A 24,105-nucleotide genomic window follows, 5' to 3' on the forward strand; every position below is an offset into this window, starting at 1 on the left:
AAGGGTAAAATTTGATGTGCTATTACTTACCTGCAACACATTGCTTGTAAAGGATAGAAAAAAACTGAACACTGTGTTTTGTATATATCTGAATGTGTTTGAGCAGACTCTGGGAGATAGCGAAGGACAGGGAAGCTTGGCACACTGCTGTTCGTGGGGTTGCAAAGAGTCAGACATGACTTAGCGACTGAACAACAACATACATGTGTAATAAAACTGTTATATAAAAATAAAATAATATTTGGAAAGGCTATTCAAATGGCATTGTTGGAGGAGTTGGGGGACCAGGTAAAGAGGAGGCAGTGGGAGCAAATATATCTTGGAAGATCTCTAAATTACTCTTTTAAAACAACAAGGCAGCTGAAGCATTGAATGAGTGTTAGAAAAAGGAAGCACATGGTTTTTGCTAAGAAAGGAATGACCCCAATATTGTGTGCAGTCTTACCAGAAAGGAAGGACGGGGAATGTTGGGGTGGGGTGGAGGGGTCTATTAACAAGATACTGCCAAAATCGCCTGTGCTTGATGAACAGAAAGCTTCCTGAGTATTGTTTGTGGAGTATATGTTTATTGCTTAAATCTATTTCATGTAGATTATTTATTTATAACTTTAAAGATAATTTAATATGTAAAACCTCCTCTGCAGAAATGTGGGTATTAATTTACAAGCATCATTTATTGCACTTATGGCTGATGGATTGTTATGAGTCAGAACCAATAAACTTGCAAGGATTCTTAGAATATCTGTCTGGAAAAAAAAAAAGGAGTGTCTTCATGGTTGCCGTGTAACTGCGTCTGCCAGGAAAACTGAAGACTGCTGGGCCCATGTCTTGCTGAGCTGGGGGTGGGGGGTGGTGAGCGGTAGGGAGAATGGTAAAATGGATGATGAATACCTGCTAATTGAGTGGATATTGGCAGCAGTTCATTGCCCAGGACAATGTCTGGCAAAGCGGAGAGCTTTGGCTAAACCTGGTTACACCCACATTTAAGTGCCTGTTTTATAGAATAAGCCAGGTGATGCTAAGGAAACGGGGTTTTGTTGAAACAAACCAGGCACAAGATTCAACAAGCAGAAAATTGCTATAGGCTTCAGGGTCTGTTTTCTCTCGGTAGATAAAGAATCTTGTCTCTGTGTTCCAACATGGTGTTAGGCCAAGGATGTTTAGAGAAACAAGAGCGGCAACTCACCAGTTTTCCCGGACACAGAGAGAACATGTCGAGTTGAGTTGGGTGTTTGCCCCAAGCCCTTTGGAAGATGAGGTCGTTCTCTCTGCATGCTCTGAAGTGAGGCGTGCGGAGAACCACGTGGTTCGTATTTGTCTTTGAGAAGAAATAGGAGCACTGAAGAGTCCCTGCCAACTCCCCCACCCCTTTCCAAGAGAATGATGGGCAAGCATGAAGGCAAGGGGCATCTGCCTTCTGATGAAGGGAGAGTGACATCAGGGCTGCCTGGAAGGCAGATTCACATTTGAATCTGTATTTCCAGTTGAGAGAGGAGGATTTCCATGTGCCTTTTCACATAGCCTTCCATTTCTTTTTTTTTTTTTTGGCTTGTTTTTCTCTCCATTTCTTCCCTTCCTTCTCCCTGCCCCCTCTACAAACACTCACACACACATACACACTCGCACTCACACACCAACATGTTCACAACACAGTCTCTCTCTTACCTTCTCTCTCTGGGTTCCCCCTTGCTGCTTTGCTAGATACTGCTTTTCAAACAAAACCCCAGGCTGACCAGGAGACAGAAGGGACTGTGGGTTAAGAGCTGCCTGTTACTGTAATCATTTATTAGACCTGAAGTTTGATTGGCCAAATTGGATTAAATGAATATTTAGCAGGCAGAAGCTGTCCTGCCTGGGAACATCAAAGCAGTGTGACAGACCCCATGACCCGCCCTGGTATCAGGCCTGACAGAGCAGCGGCCACTGATGGCTTTTACAAGCAGGACCCAGGCCTTAACCATCCTCGCAAAAGACCTTTTTGTGATTGTGTACCTGCGAAGACATACGTACGGGTAATAACCTAACTGGGAAGAGAATTTGAAAGAGGATAGGTACATGTACATTATAGCTGAATCTCTTTGCTATACACCTGAAAGAGACCAACACTGTTAATTAACTATGCTCCAATATAAAATAAGATTTTAAAAAATTCACATCTATAGGAAGGAAGGCGCTTCCAGTGTAAAATGTATTCTGTGTTGGATGTCTGTCTGTTTTGTCCCATAGCCACATACACCACCCCTCCTCAGGCCCCTGACTTTGCTCCTATTACGAAGATGTTTGGGGGCTGCTGCTGCTGCTGCTAAGTCGCTTCAGTCGTGTCCGACTCTGTGCGACCCCATAGACGGCAGCCCACCAGTCTCCGCCGTCCCCGGGATTCTCCAGGCAAGAACACTGGAGTGGGTTGCCATTTCCTTCTCCAATGCATGAAAGTGAAAAGTGAAAGTGAAGTTGCTCAGTCGTGCCCGACTCTTAGCGACCCCATGGACCACAGCCCACCAGGCTCCTCCCTCCATGGGATTTTCCAGGCAAGAGTGCTGGAGTGGGGTGCCATTGCCTTCTCCCATGTTTGGGGGCATTTTAGTTCATCTCTGGCAGTAAGCTACAGAATAAGGAACAGCAACACATTCGATTTATTTCAGAAGATAAAGAGGTTCACTCTAAGGATGCTTATGGGCCGGGCCTGAGTGGAAAAGTCAATGAGGAAATCTCCGGGCGCAAACCACGCCCTCTCAAGGGTCACGTGGTCCATCTGTCACCTGTCTTGTCTGTGTGTGTATGGCTTTCATTTTATTCCTTCCCTTCCTTTCTCCCTGTTCCCTCTCTCCCTGTTCCGTCTCTCCCTCTCTTCCTCCCTCCTTCCCTCCATCTCTCCCTCCTCCTTCCTTCCCCCTCCCTCCCTTCGTCCCTCCCTACCTCCCTCAACATCTCTTTCCTCAAACCACTCAACTTTGGCAACTCAGCCTTTGCACGGGGCTCACCCCTGCTCCTGGCCTCCTCTCTTGACTGCCATAGTTCTGGGGCCACCGCTAGCTGCATCTCTTTCTCTTGTGTTCCCCAACACGTTTCCCAGAGTCAGAAGCTGATGGAGGAATCTCATCTTTCAAGCCAGCCTGTGTCTACAGAGAGCCGGTTTTCCCTGGATCAGGGGCTCCTCCCTGGCTCCATCAGCTGAGACCGAAGGCAGATGGCCTTGTGAACAAATCTTGTAGAGTTTGGTCAGTTCCCTTAAAATGCAGACACAGGAGAGATCGACACTGCTGGTGGACGAGTGTGAGCCTCGATTAGGTCTACATCACTATTTCTTTTCCAGTGGTTTTTCACCTATGCAAACCTACTTTAAAAGGACTTCAGATAACATTTTTCTAGAAATGAAGATTATTAGTTGACAGTACTTATTTGGAATTTGTGGTTTAGCCAATATTTCCTTGGCCTAGTGGAGACCTGCTTGGAAAATAGTGTCTATTAGTACTGAAATAAATGATGTGTGGGGGGAGGGGGGATTTGGAATGCTTCACAAGCTGTTCTGTTGATCCCCTCAAGCACTTTAGAAGCAACTGGTTTATGTGTAAATAATCAATATGCTAATTACAAATAAAGCCTTAACTACTAATTAAAGCCCTTAACTGACACCCGTCACTGTTAACTAAGCAACACTTTGTTACCCTTAGTTAGCTTGAGGTGTTGCACAATCCTGAGATCAATGAAACTCCTTTAAAACATTTTATAATTTATTCTTCCCCCACAATGACATTTCTCCATTTTCTGTGGTTCAGCATCTGTAGATTTATCAACAATGGATCATGGGGTCCTGTGACACTTACTGAAAAAAATCCACACAGAAGCAGACCCCTGTAGTTCAGCAGCTCAAATCCATTGTTCAAGGGTCAACTGTATTTACGTAGCACTTACTTATTAAGTATTATAAGTAATCTAGAGATGACAATGCATATAGGAGGATGTGCATAGGTTTTATGCAAATACTACACCATTTTATTTAAGGGACTTGAGCATTTTGGTATCTACAGGTGTTCTGAACCAATCCTCTGTGAATATCAAGGATGACTGTATAAATTAAGCAATAAAAATCTCATCACAGGGACAGAGAGTTTGTGGGAAATCTCTGCACCTTCCCCTTCAATTTTGCTCTGAACCTTAAACCGCTCCAAAAAAAAAAATAATAATAATAAAATTGTAACACTTTGTTAAAGAAGATCAAACAAAAAAATGCAAGCATAATAGAAAATTAATGCCCTGATATGAGAAATAAGAAGAGAATACCTTTTATTTACATCATATTTTTCTAAAGTTTGGTCAAAGGAAGGCAGTCAAAACAGCACTATTCAATGAACAAAGCAAATCAGGATATTATTTCTCAAGTACTTTTTAAGTTCTTTTCACTCTTCAGAAAGTGATCCAAAAAACAGAGATTACTAAAGAAGACCATACAGGAGGGTTGCTGACATTGTGAAGATGTTTAGATGGCAGGAAGAATGCCTTCCACTGACCTATACAAACATCCAGAACTGCAGTTTGGTAGGAAGAAATTAGAGCAGGCATGGCAGGCAGGCTCCAGAATATGTTATTCAAACGGGCTTCCCTCATAGCTCAGTTGGTAAAGAATCTGCCTGCAATGCAGGAGGCCCCGGTTCAATTCCTGGGTCAGGAAGATCCCCTGGAGAAGGGATAGGCTACCACTCCAGTATTCTTAGGCTTCCCTTGCGGCTCAGACTGTAAAGAATCTGCCTGCAATGCAGGACACCTGGGTTTGCTCTCTAGGTTGGGAAGATCCCCTAGAGAAGGGAAACGTTACCCACTCCGGTATTCTGGCCTAGAGAATTCCATGGACTACACTGTCCATGGGGTCGCAAAGAGTCAGACACGACTGAGTGACTTTAACTTTCTTGTTATTCAAAAGTGAATACAAAATGAACTATTGAATAAAATAACAAAATAGAAAGTGGAAAGTGTTTTTTTAATAATTTTATTTATTTATTCAATTTTGGCTGTGCTGGGTCTTCACTGCTGCGTGGTCTTTCTCCAGTTGTGGTGAGCAGACTTCTCATTGCAGTGGCTTCTCGTTGAGAAGGATGGGCTCTAGGGCACGTGGCTTCAGTAGCTGTGACTCTCGGGCTCTAGAGCACAGCCTCAGTAGTTGTGGCTCATGGCCTTAGCTGCTCCGCGGTATGTGGGATCTTCCCAGACCAGGGATTGAACACATGTCTCCTGCATTGGCCAGGCAGAGTCTTTACCACTGAGCCACCGGGAAACGGGAAATCATTTTAATATGTTTCTGCAGTTCTAGGTGGTACAAGGTCCAAAGAAGAAATGGCAGATGAAACCTGGTTATGATCAAATAGTGTCTTAGCATTTTGGTGAGTTTTAGTGTCAAGAATGACAGACTTGCTCAGAAAAGAGGAGCTTGAAGGCAGAACAGCAGGATTTTGTGGCTTCTGGAACTTGAGCATGGGTTAGTGCTCTGCTGTCGCCATCTGAGAATGTTTATTTTGGATTAAGGAGTCCTGCATTTTCATTTCACACTGGGTCCTACAAGTTATAGAGTCAGTCTCGCTGGCAGTGTTCCCTTTACAGCATCTTGGAACACAAGGACCATAACCTAAGTGGTTCCAGGATAACAAAGGAAACACGGACTCCATATTTCTTCCAATGCTGCCACCTCACTTCTTTAGAGAACTAAAAATGGGATCATATGGCCCTTCCAAGTGCTCAATTCATACAGCCCACAACTGGCCAAGGCCTGAAATTCATATAGCAGTGACAAAGCCTTCAATTTCATAATTATAAACCAAAATTTTAAAAGTCATGGATTCAATTAGTAACATATAACCTAAGCAACCAACATAGTAAAGTGTCATTAATCAATAAATAGTTTAAAGGTCTAGTGTGCCATTACTCCATATTTAAACACAGAGAAAGGGACTTGGAAGGACAGAGAAGAGGGAAAGTGGCATGAAGGGGAGAGAGGATATTGCGGGGAGGGGGACAGTGCACGATGATAGGTGTCTTCATCACTTCACAGTTTTTGCCTTTAATTCTTTCTCGCTGAGGTATTCAGTTCTGCCAACCTTGCTTGCCTTACCTGATAAAGAAGTCTTTTAACATGGCAGTTTCATAAGGCGGGGAGCTCGATCTCCATTACAGTGGTTGTTTCATATCTTCAAAGCTGCTGTCTCCCTAATGGTGGGAATGCCCTCTTTGACCTCCTGTGTGTCTGTGTATTAGTCTCTCAGCCTTGTCCAACTCCTTGCGACCTCATGGACTGTATGTAGCCCACTAGGCTCCTCTGTCTGTGGAATTCTCCAGACAAGAATACTGGAGTGGGTTGGCATTCCTTTCTCCAGGGGATCTTTCTGGCCCAGGGCTTGAACCGGGGTCTCGAGCATTGCAAGCAGATTCTTTACCATCTGAGCCACCGGGGAAGCCTCAACCTATCTTTGTACTAGTGAAGGTCCAGTGCAAGGCTGTCCTCACGCCCCCTGTCAACTCAGGGTATGAATCTGGGTGCAAAGACCCTGCCTGGAAGTGTGTGCTGGTTGGTGATGGACAACTCTTGTGGTCACAGAGCTTTCTTAACAGGTGATAACATAGACTCTCTCTGGTGTGACTGCTTTGATTCCACTGAATAATAGCCTCTGTTCCACTTGATTAGAAGGCTCTCCATTTCTACTGGAAGAATGTCTGTTTTCTAAATCATTCTAGCAGCTTCATCCTGTGAGAGCCATTAGGGTAACAGAGACACCTTGTCTAAGAAGGTGAAAGCCTTCGACCTGAAGGCCTTTCATCTCCATGACCTGGGGGAGGATGAGCAAGCCATTGTGGATAGTGGGTGCTGGCCCATCCAGACGTGGTCACCTGGCTGGGGCTAGGCTGAGCATCCATGCCAGACTTCCTTACAGCCAATAGGTCTGCAGTCCCTTCTTCATCACAGTCTAGCAGAAGGAAAGTGTGTGCTCTTTTCCTCCACTTGTCTTCTCTGTTGCCCTATAGCATGACTAAGTGTCTAGCATCTTGCAAAACAAATGAGCAAACTTAGTTCATTCCTTTATTCCTCTAAAAGAACACAGTCAACAAAGACTGTGACATAACAATAATTGACTTGTAGTTGCTTCTCGAACCTGAAAGTCAAATATTCTCCAGCAAACACAGCCTATTTCTATTCATTATGTACTGATTAATGAGTGCTCTCGTGGTTGTCTGTGCTGTGCCGTGCTAGGTCGTGTCAGTCCTGTCCAACTCTTTGTGACCCTATGGTCTGTAGCCCACCAGGCTCCTATTCATAGGATTCTCCAGGCAAGAATACTCAAATGGGTTTCCATGCCCTCCTCCAAGGGATCTTCCCAACTCAGGGAGCAAACCTTCATTGAAAGACAGGTTCTTTACTACTAACACCACCTGGGAAGCGCCATGGTTGTATAGATGCTAGTATATTTGAGTTTCAGCTGTTCCCTGAGGTAAACCATCACATTTGAATAGTGATACATCATTAATAGAGGAGCTATTATAGTTTCATTCTAACTTCAGTGTTCTAAAACTCCCTGGTGACTGGAGTTATATGGCTCTGTTTTGCTAGTCTCCAAGTCATTATGGATAAAATGTTGGCAATTTCTAGTTTAGAGAGTGCTAACTATCTAACTTCAAAGAAAATACTCCTTTGTAGTGATTATCAATGCTAGTAGTTAAGCAGCATCATGGGCAAATGAAATTTCATTATCATCTTGAAATTTCATTTTCCTTTTCAGTGTGGGTTTTTTTTTTCTTTTTTACTATATGACATTTAGCATTGCTGCTAGGAAGTAACATCACTGCTTGATACAATGTGTGATTTTTCTCTCCTTTCCTGTCCACTCATAACCAAGCACCAGGATGATCACATGGGAAGTGATCTACCTCAGCTCTGCATTTTGACGGCTGTTGGACAGTTTCCCACTATGTTGCTTATATCCTAGTTTCTAACTCTAATAGCTTTTTAATATATCTCCTTAAAATCCAGAAGTTACCTTTGACTCCTTCCTGACTTTTCTCATCTAAGCTATTGTCAATTGTTATTGACTATGCTCAACTTTGCTCCTCATAAATAATGCCTCCTCGCCATACCTGTTGTTCTTGCCGGAGTTCAGACCATCTCTGCTTCCATAACCTGTGTCAGTAGCTTCTAGACTGATTTCTCTCCTGCATAAATCTTCCCTGGTTCACAGATTCCCCCTCCACTCTGAATCCCACTACATCCTGTCTGGTCCTGTCTTGCTCACAAAACCTCAGGAGCTCTCCATGGCCCATGAACAGAGCACAGATTCCACCATAGCCACCGGTCCATGGTGCTCTGTGATCCAGCTCCAGCCACCATGCTCCCTTCATAGCCCTGGACTCCAGCCAGATACAGGTACTCTTTTCCCATGCCTTGCCTCCACAATCTTCTTCCAGTGCTTTTGTTTGAGCTGTTTCCTTTTTCTGAAGCCACTGTTGTCGTTCAGTCACCAAGTCGTATCCGACTCTTCGAGACCCCATGAACTGCAGCAGGCCAGGCTTCCCTGTCCCTCACTATCTCCCGGAGTTTGCCCAAATTCATGTACATTGACTCGGTGATACCATCCAGTCATCTCTGGAGTGCTTTCCCGTAATCATCACAGATCCCATCCTGCCTGCTCTTAAGATCCATAGCTTCTTCAGGAGCCTTCCCTGCTTCTCCAATAGGAATGCATTTCTCCTTCCTCTGCACGCCCATCACCATTTATTTGTTTCTCTGGACACTCCTTACTTTCTGTATTATTTTTATATATTTCCTGGTAGCCCATAAATGACCTGAAGGTAGGGTCTATGATTATCTCCATTCCACCCAGAGTTCTTTATTTTGGGCCTTAAACAAACACAATACTTGCCAATTCATATTTGCTAAATTAATAATTCCATTTCCAGTCTATGAATGGCTTTGGAGTTGATTAAATTTAATGGTTTTAAGTTAAAAGAAAGCTATTATGGGCATCACAGTGACGGAGAAAAAGGTATCAATAAAGAGAAAAGTGAAAGTGGTATTCACTCAGTTCTGTCTGACTGTTTGCGACCTCATGGACTGTATGTAGCCCACCAGGCTCCTCTGTCCCTGGAATTCTCCAGACAAGAATACTGGAGAGGGTTGCCATTTCCTTCTCCAGGGGATCTTCCTGACCCAGGGATCAAACCCTGGTCTCCCTCATTGCAGGCAGATTCTTTACTGACTGAGCCACCAGGGAAGCCCCTCAATAAAGAGACAGAGACAGGAAGGCTAAAAAGAACCCTATTGGATTAGGATCAGAGTAGTAATATAAACTACTATCCACACACACAGAGAGATACAAAAATATACATATCTGTATATAAATGGGTTAGTATGCATGCATATATTACTAATACCTAGCTCCATCTGCTGAGAAGGCTAGAAGCAAGAAGCTCACTCAGCATCCATATCTTGTTTCTAAACTCTATTCTCCAATAAAGGGAACCAGGCCTCCTTGGAGAAGCACTTGTGTTTCAGGGCTCAGGCAGGGAAAACATAAAACAAACCTGGAACATCTTCTAGTGCCAAGAAATAAGGAAACATTCCTTCCAAAAGAAAAGAGCTTGTCAAAAGAACACAGGAGTCGATGTAAACGTGTTCCTAGTGACCAAAGCTGGTACAAGTTGGGCAGAAAGATAAAGATAGTACTGAATTTTAACCTGTAGAATGAAATAAATATCAAGGATTCCATACTGACTATAAAAAACATGGAGAAGTGACAACTCTTCTTTAAGTAGAATTCCAGATAATAAATGTAGAAGGAAACTGGAAAAGAGAATCACCATTAGGCAAACACCACAGTAATGATTGTTTAAGCCAAGATCCACAGATGTATGCTACAATTAGTGGGTAACATCTAAGGAGAAATGGGATTTGTATAGTGGCAGCATATCTCCTTCAAGACACTTTTTCACCATAAAGGGAAAGACAGTGAAACTTTACACTGGAAAAAAAAGACACCATTTTAACCAAGTGATCATGGGAAACAGCACCCGTGATAAGCCATATTGACATCATGAACCCCTTGATATGATACGCCAAGAATTACACAACGTCATTTTTGTAGTATTCTTGCTAAAGAGGCATAAGTTCATTCCAGTCATGAAAAAAATGTTCAGTTCAGTCGCTCAGTCCTGTCTGACTCTTTGCGACCCCATGAATCTCAGCACGCCAGGCCTCCCTGTCCATCACCAACTCCTAGAGTTCACTCAAACTCATGTCCATCAAGTCAGTGATGCCATCCAGCCATCTCATCCTTTGTCGTCCCCTTCTCCTTCTGCCCCCAATCCCTCCCAGCATCAGGGTCTTTTCCAATGAGTCAGCTCTTCGCATGAGGTGGCCAAAGTACTGGAGTTTCAGCCTCAGTATCATTCCTTTCAAAGAACACCCAGGACTGATCTCCTTTAGAATAGACTGGTTGGATCTCCTTGCAGTCCCAGGGACTCTCAAGAGTCTTCTCCAACACCACAGTTCAAAAGCATCAATTCTTTGGTGCTCAGCTTTCTTCACAGTCCAACTCTAACATCCATATATGACCACAGGAAAAACCATAGCCTTGACTAGATGGACCTTTGTTGGCAAAGTAATGTCTCTGCTTTTGAATATGCTATCTAGGTTGGTCAGACAAGCCCAAAATGAGGGACCTTCAACAGAATGACTGTTCAGTACTCTTCAAAAGTGTCAAGGCCAAGAAAGACATGGGAAGAAGGAGAAGACTAAGGAAAGATAACAAGTCATTGCATTGTGGGATCATTCTGGATGGGATCCTGCAAGAGGAAAAGGATATTAGTGTAAAAAATGGTGAAATTCAAATGAAGTCTATAGTTTAATTAATAATATAGCATGGATATTAATTTCCTGTTCCTGATAATTGTACTATGGTTAAGTAAGACATGAACATTAAGGAAAGCAATGTAAAGGATAAGAAGGGCTTTGTACTATTTTTGCCACATTTCTGTAGGTCAAAAATAGTTTAAAATTAAAGAAACTTTTTAAAGGGTGGCTATTAGTAATTAATATTGTAAACAATTTTTAATCAAAGATGATCCAAACTGCCTTTAATCAAAGTTAAGCAGTCAAACATCCTTTGTAGCCTTTCTAATTGTCATTCTTTGCTTTGTCTTACATCTCGTTTCCACTTTTTTTTTTTTTTTTTTTTTTTTGATATGTAGGTCTAGCAGCCTGTGCAAAAAGCTATTTGCTTCCGGTCAGACACTGTAGAACATATGCCGTCTCTGTATGTGGATGCTTGGGTTTTTGAGTTGACTGAGGCTCTGTCTGAAATCTCTTCTGACAACATGATGTCAACAGCAGCCTTTTCTCCACTGCCTGGACCTTCCCATCACCCTGGGGAGTTCTCTGAGCAAGAAAGAGGCTGCCCTCTGTGCTCCTGTGCTTTCTGCATCCTCCTGTTTCTTCTTGCATTATGGCTTGGCAGAGAGCACAAGATCTCCATCCGAAGATGACGGAACTGATACAGTACTCACTTCCTTTGCCGTCTGTGCATTCTTCTTTTCCAGTGAACCAATCGACATACTTTTTTCAAAACATTTTATTTTGGATACATTCAAACATAGGGAAGAAATAGAGAGAATATAATAAAAGCTTTGTCAACTTGTTCTTCACCAGACAGGTACTGTTTCCAAGGGTGTCATCAATGGTCTCTCTTCTGCATGGTGAGGATGAAGGTGACCGCACGGGCTCCAGTTCTTACACTTTGTTCATACTTATTTTTACACTCTTGGTTTTGAGACTGTGCCTTGTATCTTGGCCACTTTATCTTAACAGTAGGAGCAACTGCTCCAGTGCAGGGACTCACAAAAATTCTCTCTCTCACCTTTTTACACAGTGAAGATTGAGGTCATTTCTGTGGAGGCTAATAAAAGAGGGATCTCTAACTATCTGCTTGCGTGCATGTGTGCTAAGTCGCTTCGGTTCGGTTCGGTTCAGTTCAGTCGCTCAGTCGTGTCCGACTCTTTGCGACCCCATGAATCACAGCACGCCAGGCCTCCCTGTCCATCACCAACTCAAACTCATGTCCATTGAGTCGGTGATGCCATCCAGCCATATCATCCTCTGTCATCCCCTTCTCCTCCTGCCCCCAGTCCCTCCCAGCATCAGGGTCTTTTCCAATGCGTCAGCTCTTTGCATGAGGTGGCCAAAGTATTGGAGTTTCAGCTTCAGCATCAGTCCTTCCGATGAACACCCAGGACTGATCTTTAGAATGGACTGGTTGGATCTCCTTGCAGTCCAAGGGACTCTCAAGAGTCTTCTCCAACACCACAGTTCAAAAGCATCAATTCTTCAGTGCTAAGCTTTCTTCACAGTCCAACTCTTCACATCCACTTCAGTCATGTCCAATTCTTTGTGACCCCATGGACTATAGCCCACCAGACCCCTCTGTTCACGGGATTTTCCAGGCTAAAATACTAGAGTGGGTTGCCATGCCCTTCTCCATGGTATCTTCCCCACCGAGGTATCAACCCCCGTCTCATGTCTCTTCTATTGGCAAGCAGGTTCTTTACCACTGGCACCACCTGGGAAGCCCAGATATTTGCTTAGGGGCCCAAATTTAATTTATGCTTTTACTCTAATCTCAAAGTCACTTTTTGGTCTAAAGGTTTAATTCTTCTAACAGAAACTAAAATCGTGTTTTGCTGATTGTGTTATTAAACACTGAAGGAAAAAGGGTAATGAAAGGTCATGCGACCAGGGCTCTTCCAGTTGTTAATCTGAGTTTTTCCATCATCAATAACTCGGGTTTAAGAATCTTGGGTTTTGGGACGACCCAGAGGGATGGTACGGGGAGGGAGGAGGGAGGAGGGTTCAGGATGGGGAACACGTGTATACCTGTGGCGGATTCATGTTGATATATGGCAAAACCAATACAATATTGTAAAATTAAAAAAAAAAAGAATCTTGGGTTTTATTCTGAACAAAGCATTCCGGCAATTTTTGGTAATCAGAAAGTGATGATATAAATGGATACTGAAATGAGATAAATAAGATGCTCCTTTCCTGAGTAGAAGAGATTTTTACATCTGTATCCAAGTATGATATCAAAGGGTGAAAGCTACACCTCTTTGAGAAAAGTAGTATTTGGGAGTGAAGCCTGCCAGATGATGAAAGTACACTTTGGGATAACTGACTTCAATGGTTTTCATAATCGTCTAACAGTTTTACAGTAGGATATGAGCTTTATTTCATGGTGGTGAGAAGGAATACCATGTCTTGGGTCGGGTAACAAAATTCAAGATGTTTGCATGGAGAGAAAATTTCATGTGTTACAAATTAGGGAAAAAAGAGAAAATATTGTTATGTAAATAGTAGGAAAGGTAGAGATTTCAGAGATTATTCTTTATATATTTAAGTTAAAACAGCCTCGATGTACACACAAAGAAGCAATCAAACAAGAGGAAAATCCTTATGTCCACCTATAACTATTGTCTCTACTTTGATCATCTCAGAGTTGCTACCAACAGGATGTTCTCTTTTACCATACTTCTCCTTCTTTGCAGCAGACTTTCTTTCTGTGATTTTAGTACACTTCAGCTGCTGTCTCTGGATGAGAGTGACACTATGGGAGCCCAGAGATTTTGTGAGTTTCTGTGTCTGGGGAGAGAATAAAAGAGCAGGTTGAAAATGTTTGGGGTCAGTATCACTTTTTAAAAATTTCATGATGATATTCAAACACTAAAAAGAAAAAAGAAAACGTAATGTTTCTGCTGAATGGGGATAGTTCATGTCTTGTTGAGAAACAAGTCTAGCATTCCTACAGACCTTAGACTCTGGAAATTCAGCAAGGTGATATCTCAAGACAGATCATAAGTGAGCCTCCTAAATGTATTGGCCTATTATCTTTTGCAAGATTCTCTTCTCTCCTAATAAACGGTGATAATCAACTAATTACCTTTTTTTTTCCCTAACCAAAGAAATTAAGCAGCCAACTGATAACCAATAACAAGGTTGGTAACGTAGGACACAATGAGTTATCAAAAAAATTATCTACTCAATGAATTTATTTACTAAGAAGAAACAAAATCACAGACCTAGAGAACAAACTCATGGTTGGGGAGGGGATAAGGAGGGGTAGAGAGATGGTTAGGGAGTTCATGATTGACAAATACACTGTTCGGTTCAGTCACTCAGTCACATCCAACTCTTTGCAACCCCATGGACTGCAGCACACCAGGCCTCCCTGTCCATCACCAACTCCCAGAGTTTACCCAAATCCACTGAGTCAGTGATGCCATCCAACCATCTCATCCTCTGTTGTCCCCTTCTCCTCCACCTTCAGTCGTTCCCAGCATCAGGGTCTTTTCCAATGAGTCAGTTCTTCACATCAGGTGGCCAAAGGATTGAGGTTTCAGCTTCAACATCAGTCCTTCCAGTGAACACTCAGGACTGATCTTTAGGATGGACTGGTTGGATCTCCTTGCAGTCCAAGGGACTCTCAAGAGTCTTCTCCAACACCACAGTTCAAAAGCATCAATTCTTCAGCGCTCAGCTTTCTTTACAGTCCAACTCTCAGATCCATACATGACTACTGGAAAAACCATAGCCTTGACTAGATGGACCTTTGTTGGCAAAGTAATGTCTCTGCTTTTTAATATGCTGACTAGGTTGGTCATAACTTCCCTTCCAAGGAGTAAGTGTCTTTTAATTTCATGGCTGCAGTCACCATCTGCAGTGATTTTGGAGCCCCAGAAAATAAACTCAGCCACTGTTTCTCCATCTGTTTGCCATGAAGTGATGGGACCAGATGCCATGATCTTAGTTTCTGAATGTTGAGCTTTAAGCCAACTTTTTCACTCTCCTCTTTCACTTTCATCAAGAGGCTCTTTAGTTCTTCTTCACTTTCTGCCATAAGGGTGGTGTCATCTGCATATCTGAGGTTATTGATATTCTAACCGGCAGTTTTGATCCCAGCTTGTGCTTCATCCAACCCAGCGTTTCTCATGATGTACTTTGCATATAAGTTAAATAAGCATGGTGACAATATACAGCCTTGACGTACTCCTTTTCCTATTTAGAACCAGTCATTTGTTCATGTCCACTTCTAACTGTTGCTTCCTGACCTGCATATAGATTTCTCAAGAGGCAGGTCAGCTGGTCTGATATTCCCATCTCTTTCAGAATTTTCCACAGTTTATTGTGATCCACACAGTCAAAAGCTTTGGCATAGTCAATAAAGCGAAAATAAATGTTTTTCTGGATCTCTCTTGCTTTTTCGATGCCAACAGATGTTGGCAGTTTGATCTCTGGTTCCTCTGCCTTTTCTAAAACCAGCTTGAACATCTGGAAGTTCACAGTATTGCATAACATGGATAACCAACAAGGACCTATCTTATAGCACAGGGAAGTAACTATATGCAGTATCCTGTGATAAACCATAATGGAAAAGATGAAAAAGAATGTGTGTATGTATAACTAAATCACTTTGCTGTAACATTTAAAACTAACACAACATTGTTAACTATACACCAATATAAAATAGAAAAGAACATATTACAGTTTTCCATTAAAAGTTATTAATATCTACCTTTTAATAAACTAGGGAAGCACCTAAATATTTCTAGAAAGTTTTTCATCACAAAGTTTTAAAATCTTTAAAAATTACTTTGGCAATTAAAGGATGTAGCGTCTATGTGTGTGTGTGTGTGTGTGTGTGTGTGTGTGTATCTTAAGTGGAACACTTCATTCCCCGAAGTGCAAGATAAGCAAGGCATTTTCTGTAATTTTTGGAAGGGTTTTACCATAGTGCTCTCACCCATATTTTCAGGCCTGAGATAAGGCGGCAGTTCCGTGAATGTTAAGTCAGAAAGCCAAAGAGAAGGCAAGCACCAAATACACCAGCTGTGGCTGATGTAAAATCAGTAGCAGTTGACCTGGCGTCAACAGTTACGGACATTGAAGGCTACTGTCTTCCTGAGTTGCCATGACTGTTCCCGGTCAATGGCAGAGAGGAGTTCAGGGCTGCGTCCTGCCCTGCAGTCGGGCCGGGCAGCCACGCTGCTGGCCTTCTGGACCTTTAGTACCTGGTTCCCTGCCACCTGGAGCCCGGGGGTGTAGCAGTTAGAGTTTTTTCTATAGCAAGTGCAGTGGGTAACAAAGAGGCAAGTCAGGGGTGCAAGGCCGGGGCCTCTGTTGTTCCGGAAACTAAGTGTGTGCTGGTCTGGAGGCTGCGTAAAGACTCTTGTGGATGAACTACTTTTCACTGTGTTATCCATAATTACCTGTCTGGAACCCTGTGGTGATTAGAGCTCACTTAGACCACAGACTCCCTTTAGCACTCTGGCCGCATCAGCCTTGAAAGGACAGCGTTATCCTTCCGCGCATTGCATTGGGCTGCTGCTGCCTGAGGCTGACAGCAGCTCAGCTCCATCTTGGCTGTATCCCTTGTGCCAGGAACCTCGGGGAACAGACAGGGATTTGGCAAAACTCCTGGCAAATGGACGGCACCCCAGTGAGCTCTGTGTGTAGCGTTTCTTAGCATTGCAGGGCACATCCGCTACTGCCTTCTCCCGGAAACAAGGGCCATTGCGGGGCAGATTTTAAATGAAAAGCAGAGAAAAGTAAAAAGAAACCGAAGTCCAGAACTTAATAGAGGGCTTTCCAAAACTTTTGCTTTACATCTTGTGTTCCCTTCCCTTACTCTCTCCGACTTAGCCAAGGCAGAAAACCAATCCATTGCCTTATCGACTGATATCATTAGCCAGAGGTTAGGGACCCACCAACCTCTCTGAAGCCCAGCCTTCTCTCTGCTGGTATATTATCCCTCTAAGATTTTTGCGTGTGCTCTCTCTCTATCGCCTTTGATATGGTAATGATCTAGCACAAGAAAAGCCTTTTTTTAAAAATATGAGTGCTTACGGAATTAAAGGTGAACGAGAGGTGCAGGGTGTTAAGAAGGATGGCAGTTTGTCATTAAAAAATAAATAAGTATACCCCTTGGAATAAAAAAAAAAAGAAAAGAAGGAAGATAAAGGGAGCCAAAGTGGCAGGACAGGCGGGTGTCTCCGCAGAGGCAGGAGCCGGGGTTCCTAACAAGCTGGCTCAGGGCGCCTTAACGTGGCGCACGTGCTCCCTTCGGCCCCTCATTGATTTCCCTCTGCCCTCCACAGACCTGGCTGCCGTTAAGCCTTGTGTCCTCCACGTGATGCTGAGCCGAATCAGATTTTCCTTTTAGTTGTTCGATCAAATTTTCCTTCCTAGAGCTTCGAAGGCACACTTGGGAACATCTCCTAATTGCCTCCCCGCACTGAACTGCTGATACCTTTATTGGATTGGCATAGGGTTTCAGAGGACTGTGTTTAACATGCAGTGAGCCGCAGCAATGCAAACAGCCCCAGTGTTTAAACAAGCATCCATTAGGCCAGGAAACAAGGCGGTGCCAACCCATTTGGTGCTCTGTAGCGCTGGCAGCTTGAGGTGCGCGGTGTGGCGGGGGTGTCCGGGTGGGAGAGGAGAAGGGGGACAAATCGCAATGTCAGAAAAACAGCAGATTCTGCGCGGAAGAGGGGGTGCGGGGTGGGGGGAGGGGGAGAGAAATGTTGTAGCTGGGGACATGTGCAAAACTCATTAATATCTCATTATGTTAGAATTGCAATCTCCCCGCAGATAGGCGTTAACATGTGCAGTGCCAGAGGAAGGGCTTTGGGAAAGCAGCTAACCGCCCCCCACCTCCGCCTTTTTTGCAAGCCCCAGCAAGCTCTCCACGCTTGTTTTGCACTGAGGGAGTGGTGGTGTTGAATTTGTGAGGGAAGGCTGTGAGCAAACCCCAAAGGGGTGATAGAGAACGATGATGCAGTAGAGTGAAGTGAGAGGGAGAACTGGATAGTTTGTAAATAACAAAGTGACCCGCCTTCCAAGGCGCTGCGGGGCCGGTGATGGAAAGGGAGGGGCGTTGACCGGAAGCCTGGAAAGGAAGCCCTGGGTCTTCAGTAGGAGCTGTCCCAGAGCCTAGGTGTGAGAAATGGTAGATAGACGAGCTCCAGATTGAGACCCTCCCAGAGAAGGTGGCACTTGCCCCCCGTGCCCAGTGCTCCCTGGGATCAACTAGGACAGCATAAGACAGGAGAGAGGAGACAGAGGAGGAATAAAGAGAAGAAAATGGGGCAGGGTATTCAGCCTGTGGGATTTGGGAGGCTGCATTCTCAGCTGCTGAAGGAAGAAATGACAACCCACTCCAGTATTCTTGTCTGGGAAATCCCATGGATAGAGGATTCTGGTGGGCTGCAGTCCATGGGGTCACAAGACCTAGCCTCTAAAGTACCACCATCATTCTCAGTGGCAGCCATCTGCTCCTTTTGGTATGGGTGGAGCAAAGAGAAGGTGACAAAGCAGATAGAAGATTGGAGGGGGGAGGCTTTCTTTGTTCGGATCTGACCTCGCTGGGCCTAAACCCATCCAGGCTTCAACCCAGGGATTAAATCCTGGTATGCTAGGCTCTGTAACCCTGGCCCAAACTGGACCCTGCCCCTCTGCAGTAACCCCAGGGGCTCCAGCAGCCAGACAGCTGCCTCATGGGAGGACAAGTTGGAGCCACATTCTGCAGAAACTACAACTTTCCTATTCTGTTAAATCTATTTAATCCTTATTCTGTTAAAGGATCAGGTGTTTCTCTCAGCCCTGAACCCATATGTGTCCTCTGTCCAGAAGTGAAAGGTGGTGACCGCCCCTCTAGCAAAGACTTACACAACAGAATGGGCCAAAATAACCATGTGTGGGTTTTGTATCACTGGGGCCGCCCAAAGTAATTCATGTTCCTGTCCTTTGAGAATATCCCATTTCTGCCTTTTTGTTTTGCTTTCCTCTTATTTCTACCTTAGAAGTTTCTTTCTGCAAACATCTGCCATTCAGGTTCTGTTTCTAGTATAAGTGGGCACAGGCACACCCAGAGGTCCACAGGGATGTCTCCCACGTGGACATTCTGGAAACAGTGAGCAGATGAAGAAGCACATGACCTTGATGGATGTCCTGTGAAGTGACAGGGCCGGCTTTCAAGTATGGTTTAGGAAGACCTTTATGGTCGCACTTCATTCTGGCTTAACACAATATTCCATAAAAGTATGGATTATCCACTAACTTAAAGGTGAAAGAGTTAATTTCATCACTGAAAGCTGTTTGTGTTCCTTTTGGAAGAAAGAAAAAACAAAACCACAGTCCTGTTGGCCATTAGTTTGTTATGTACTATGGTGCCTGTAATGAATATTTAAAAATAAATGTATTTGATCATCACAACCAGGTTTATTTAGGTTAGAAATACAGTTATGGCTACAAATGTTGCTGAGGAACATTAAGCAAGGCTTTTTATGGTGTGGCCTCTGTAGTAAAAATAGTCAAATTCAGACTCTTGTGTATTAAAATCTATTATTCTTTCGACTACACAGCTTTGACAAACCAAGAAAGAGTCATAAGAATAGAGCTCAGAAACAGTTCAACTGCTATAAATTTCATAGCCAAATGTAAGAAAAAAATATGTTTTATGCTGTTTACATGTTGACTTCCCCAAACTTGATTCCATTAAAAAAAATAAAACAGGACAAAAAATGAATTGTTATGAACAGCAGATGAGGCTTCTCGACTTAACGTCTGTGGGTAAGCATGGCGGGTCCCTGTTGTGGGATGCGAAGCATTCTACAGTCTTGCCTGTTTTCATCTGGGCTACTTCTCCCCCTGTATTGTTTTCACTGGTGATAGCAAGACCCACGTGGATCTGTGCTCTTCACACTCTCATTTCTCAACATCTAAACTCCTCTATTTCAGATTCCTTTGCTTCCCTTTCAGGAAGAAAGAGAATGGAAGTTAAGTGTCATCTAAACTTTCTACCTAACCAAAAAATTATGACACCCAAATTGCCCATTTGAGGAGAAAAGGAGAATGATACAGCAGAATTGCAGCTCAAAGGAAAATGGGATTTCACTTTCTGTTAACAAGAAAAAGTGAATTCCTAGCTCCTTTCAGGCTTTTGCCATGAATAAAAGCTTAAAGTGAAATATCAGAAAATCAAGGATGAGATGGAACTTAGAGAGATCTTTCCTTTCCATCCCCCTTCTTCAATAGAGACCATATCTAAATCATCCCAGATGGCTGTTCTATTTTTAAAGATCTCCAGAAAAGGAGATTCTACCACCTCCTCAGTAACCCACTCCAGCATTTCTTGCTCCTCTCAGCCAGAATAGTTTTTCCTGAGAGCCCAAGGAGGAAGAAAAAACATGCTATCCTAGGTTTAGGGACTTGGGTTGTTTCTCTCTAGGATTGTACCCCTCAGTGGACACTCCATGGCATGGATAATGTCTGTCTTCAGTAAAAAAAAAAAGGTGATTTTTTCTAATCTTTGACTTTATATTTGTGAGCTTCTTGGGTGGGGCATGGAAAATTCTTTAAGGACCTGCTGTTTACACAACCCTGTCCTAGGTAAGAGGATGAACAACAAGGAAGCATATTTGTTTTAGTCTAATACAACAAGGTCACACACAGCCTCAGAGCCGACCATCTGTACTGATCAGACTTGTTCCTACAGTCACTCACCCGTGCATTCATTCTTTGATTCTGAAAGCACTTACTGACCTCAACCATGGCCCAGTCCCTGTGCTAGACACTGGGCACAAACACATCAGTCAACAACAGAGACTGGGTATGCTCAGTGAGCTACACGAAGATGGGGGAAGAATACCAAGCCAAAAGTAAGAAGAAGGATGGTGATAAGTTGTGATAAGAAGTACAAAGGAAGTAAAACAGTGGTATGCTCAAGTGTAGGCGGGCTGCGGCTAACTGAGACACCGTGGCCAGGGACAGCCTTTCTGAGTTGATACTTGCGCTGGGCTCTGAAGGACGACCAAGATCTGAGAGGAGCAGCTTCAAGGTGGAGAGGAAGCAGGTACAGATGCAGAGGAGAAGAGCAGGAGGAGAGGCCCATGTGGCCAGAGCTCAGGTAGAGAAGGGAGGCTGGCCTAACATGAGCGTGGAGGCACCAGGTCATCTAACACCTTCCGGGTCATGACTCAGCGTGACTTTAAGAGAATGGGAATCTATAGAAGGACTTTAGACAGCAAGACCAACCTAGACAGCATATTAAAAAGCAGAGACATTACTTTGTCAACAAAGATCTGTCTAGTCAACACTATGGTTTTTCCAGTAGTCATGTATGGATGTGAGAGTTGGACTGTAAAGAAAGCTGAGTGCCGAAGAATTGATGCTTTTGAACTGTGGTGTTGGAGAAGACTCTTGAGTCCCTTGGACTGCAAGGAGATCCAACCAGTCCATCCTAAGGAAATCAGTCCTGGGTGTTCATTGGAAGGACTGAAGCTGAAACTCCAGTACTTTGGCCACCTGATGCGAAGAGCTGACTCATTGGAAAAGACCCTGATGCTGGGACAGATTGGGAGCAGGAGGAGAAGGGGATGACAGAGATGAGATGGTTGGATGGCATCACTGACTCGATGGACACGAGTTTGGGTAAACTTGGGGAGTTGGTGATGGACAGGGAGGCCTGGTGTGCTGCGGTTCATGGGGTTGTAAAGAGTCTGACACGACTGAGTAACTGAACTGAACTGAGACAGCAAGACATCCTCTGATGAGTAGTTTTAAACTATTCCTCTAGTTACTCGTGGCGAATACACTGGAAAGACCATAGGTGGGAAGCAAGGTTACAGTTAGGCAGAGAGCCCAAGAGTCCCAGGGAGAAGGCTGGTGGGGGGTAGGGCAGACTCAGACAAGGAGGTAGATGGGCGAGGTTTTGCTGAAAAAACAGACACAGCATTCTGGGCACAGGTTTACCCCATTTTAAGGCAACAAAATACATAGAAATTTAAAGTTTTAAAAAAGACTGATTATCCTCCTTATAAAATGATTCACCATAAAGATCTGTTATATGAAGGAAGGGAACATGTGTATGCATCTTTGACTATAAATTTTAATAAGAGATATAAAATCTTAATAGATCATGGAATTAGAAGGACTCGTAGAGGTCATTTTCTCCTACCTTCCACCCAATAAAGAATCCCTTTTACAAATCCCTGGCAGATGAACATGCAACGTGGTATGAAAACTGAAGGGACAGGAGGATCTTAGCCTCACTGCTGCTGCTTCTGCTAAGTCGCTTCAGTCGTGTCCAACTCTGTGCGACCACATAGACAGAAGCCCACCGGGCTCCCCCACCCCTGGGATTCTCCAGGCAAGAACACTGGAGTGGGTTGCCATTTCCTTCTCCAATGCATGAAACTGAAAAGTGAAAAGAAAGTCGCTCAATCGTGTCCGACTCTTAGCGACCCCATGGACTACAGCCTACCAGGCTCCTCCATCCATGGGATTTTCCAAGCAAGAGTACTGGAGTGGGGTGCCATTGCCTTCTCCGTAGCCTCACAGGGAAGCCCTTTCTATTTTCAATTTCTCTAATCATTTTTAAAAGTTCTTCCTTACAGAGAAGCCGATTTCTTTTTCCCAGTAATTTCCAGTGCTTGACCTTAGTGCCATATTCTGGAGTTACATAGATTAAACTAATCCATTTCCTACATAGCAATGGTCACTTATTTAAAGAGGAGCTCTGGCATTCCTACTCCCCAGTTCTCCTCTGGCAAAAATTACTTGGTTCCTTCATCTGTTTCTCACATGGTATGGTTTCTGGGACCTTCTCTGCCCTGGTCATGTCCTCTTGCTGCCCAATGAGAATGAAGACTCTAGAACCAAGCCCAGTCTTCCAGCTGCCATGAGTGTAGAATAAGCACAGCCTCCCTGGATCTGGAGAACATGCATTCATTAATGCAACCTGGAAATGCAAAAGCACGTGGTTTGAACTTTGAAGAAATCGAAGTTGCTTACAAGACAGGCTCTCCTTGACCTTATCTGTTACTGTACACTTTTGGAGGATCTTAAACCACACTGAGAATGTAATGAAAGTTTTAAATCCTCTCTCCTGAAATAAAGGCATATAACCACAGGATTCTGCATATAATTTTGGGGGGTTGTCAGAAATCCTAAAATGCACTTTTATGTAAGTTCAGTTCAGTTCAGTCTCTCAGTCAGGTCCAACTCTTTGCAACCTCATGGACTGCAACACACCAGGCCTCCCTGTCCATCACTAACTCCCAGAGTTTACTCAGACTTATGTCCATTGAGTTGATGATGCCATCCAACCGTCTCATCTTCTGTCATCCCCTTCTCCTCCCGCCTTCAATCCTTCCCAGCATCAGAGTCTTTTCCAGTGAGTCAGTTCTTCCCCTCAGGTGGCCAAAGTTTTGGAGCTTCAGATTCAGCATCAGTCCTTCCAATGAATATTCAGGACTGATTTCCTTTAGGACTGACTGCTTGGATCTCCTTGCTGTCCAAGGGACTCTCAAGAGTCTTCTCCAACACCACAGTTCAAAAGCATCAATTCTTCAGCGCTCAGCTTTCTTTATAGTCCAACTCTCACATCCATACCTGACTACTGGAAAAACCGTAGCCTTGACTAGATGGGCCTTTGTTGGCAAAGTAATGTCTCTGCTTTTTAATATGCTGACTAGGTTGGTCATAACTTTTCTTCCAAGGAGCAAGTGTCATTTAATTTCATGGCTGCAGTCACCATCTGCAGTGATTTTGGAGCCCAGAAAAATTAAGTCTGACACTGTTTCCACTGTTTCTCCATCTACTTGCCATGAAGTGATGGGACCAGATGCCATGATCATATTTTTCTGAATGTTGAGTTTTAAGTCAATTTTTTCACTCTTCTCTTTCACTTTCATCAAGAGCCTCTTTAGTTCGTCTTCACTTTCTGCCATAAGGGTGATGTCATCTGCATATCTGAAGTTATTGATATTTCTCCTGGCAGTATTGATTCCAGCTTGTGCTTTATCCAGTCCAGCATTTCTCATGATATACTCTGCATATAAGTTAAATAAGCAGAGTGACAATTAGTAGCCTTGACATACCCCTTTCCCGATTTGGAACCAATCCAGTGTTCCATGTCCAGTTCTAACTGTTGCTTCCTGACCTGCAAACTCATTTCTCAGGAGGCAGGTTACCTGGTCTGGTATTCCCATCTCTTTCAGAATTTTCCACAGTTTGCTGTGATC

General features: G+C 43.7%; 1 protein-coding gene across 6 annotated transcripts in view; it reads left to right on the forward strand.

Annotated features, from left to right (window-relative positions):
• MAML3 (mastermind like transcriptional coactivator 3) overlaps positions 1 to 24,105 on the forward strand; it is a 535,095-nt gene that overhangs the window by 295,939 nt on the left and 215,051 nt on the right. Inside the window, exon 1 of one of the 6 annotated variants that reach the window (XM_086346633.1) lies at positions 2,983 to 3,218. The exons of the other annotated variants lie outside the window; for them this stretch is intronic. The gene's annotated coding sequence lies outside the window, so the exon portion shown is untranslated. Of the gene's footprint in view, positions 1 to 2,982; positions 3,219 to 24,105 lie in introns of those variants that run through there. 6 annotated transcript variants of the gene reach the window in all.

This window comes from Bos grunniens, chromosome 17 (genome assembly GCF_055505025.1).
Source record: "Bos grunniens cultivar Pamir isolate PY7600 chromosome 17, Bosgru_T2T1.0, whole genome shotgun sequence".
In the NCBI taxonomy this organism is placed as follows: domain Eukaryota; kingdom Metazoa; phylum Chordata; class Mammalia; order Artiodactyla; family Bovidae; genus Bos; species Bos grunniens.